Below are 1702 nucleotides of genomic sequence, written 5' to 3'. Positions count from 1 at the left end.
TGACAGCGGGGAGGGAAAGAGAAAAAAAAACACCGCCCGTTACCGCGCTGGCTCGGCTCGGATGCGGGCGGTGGAAAAACACCACCCGTTACCGCGCTGGCTCGGCTCGGATTCGGGCAGTGGAAAAACACCACCCGTTACCGCGCTGGCTCGGCTCGGATGCGGGCGGTGGAAAAACACCACCCATACCATGCTGGCTTGGCTCGGATACGGGCAGTGGGTGGGGGTCAGGGTGGGTGTCACGGTGTTTATATTCTCCCCCCCCCCCCTGCTCGCGAGGGGTCACCTGCCTTTAAGTGACCTTTATAGTTACTCTACACACTACGTGGAAGGGGGTGGAGGAGTTTGGTTGGGGGGGGGTCATCGTGGCAATGAAACTGATGATGATGATGATGACGACGATGATGATAATAATAACCATCGGGTTTTTTTTGTTTGTCTTTTTTGATTTACTCTCTGAGCTTGAAATTCCAGCCGCGAGATTTTCGTGACAGTTGCAGACCAAAAAAAAAATGTGTTTTTTTTCTTTCGCACGCGATGATTCGTTGGTCGGTCGGTTCGGTCAGTCGGTCCTTCGGTCGGTCCGTCGGTCGGTCCGTCGCTCGGTCGCTCTGTTGTTGATTTTCTATTTAATGATAACGACGAGATGAGTTTCCACGGCATAACCGCCCGTCCGGCCGCCCGCCCGCCCGTCCGCCCGGTGAGTCCGGAGCAAGCGAGGCCGTCCGAGGGCACGGCGGATCGGGCCGAGGTCGAGGGACCACGCGCGGTTTCGGGACGCGCGCACAGACAGAGAGTGACAGAGAGGGACAGAGAGGGATAGAGAGGAGAGAGGGAGGGAGAGGAGAGAGTGATAGAGGAGAGAGTGAGAGGGATAGAGAGGGAGAGGAGAGTGATAGAGAGGGAGAGGAGAGAGGGGGAGGGAGAGGAGAGAGGGATAGAGAGGAGAGAGGGGGAGGGAGAAGAGAGTGATAGAGAGGGATAGAGAGTGATAGAGAGGGAGGGAGGGGAGAGAGGGAGAGAGAGGGGGAGGGAGAGGAGAGAGGGAGAGAGAGGAGAGAGGGATAGAGAGGAGAGAGGGGGAGGGAGAGGAGAGAGAGATAGAGAGGGAGAGGAGAGAGGGGGAGGGAGAAGATACAGTGATAGAGAGGGAGAGGAGAGAGGGGGAGGGAGAGGAGAGAGTGATAGAGAGTGATAGAGAGAGAGTGAGGATACAGTGATAGAGAGGGATGGAGAGAGGGGGATGGAGAGGAGAGAGTGATATAGAGGGAGGGAGTGGAGGGATCCGTTTGTGTTGTCTGTTGCTCGACAGTGGCTGTTTTTGTCTTTTTTTGAGTAAACGATTGGCGGAATTGCATCGTCGGTGGTCGTCTTTGCTTGGAGCCTCGCGTGTTCATCATCGTCATCACCATCACGTGACGTCTTCATCTTCGTGCATGTTCATCATCTCACGTCTTCATCATCACATCATCACACATCATCTCACGTCTTCATCATCACACATCATCTCACGTCTTCATCATCACACGTAGACCTGCATAGACTCACACAGAGAGACCCACAGACTCACCGAGACTCACCGAGACTCACACAGACTCACACAGACTCACACAGACTCACACAGAGAGACCCACAGACTCACCGAGACTCACCTAGACTCACCGAGGCTCACCGAGACTCACACAGAGACTCACCGAGACTC

The sequence above is a fragment of the Petromyzon marinus genome, chromosome 69, assembly GCF_048934315.1.
Source record: "Petromyzon marinus isolate PM22_M1 ecotype Great Lakes invasive population chromosome 69, UKy_Petmar_22M1.pri1.0, whole genome shotgun sequence".
Classification (NCBI taxonomy): Eukaryota; Metazoa; Chordata; class Hyperoartia; order Petromyzontiformes; family Petromyzontidae; genus Petromyzon; species Petromyzon marinus.
Note: the sequence above shows the minus strand (reverse complement) of the source record.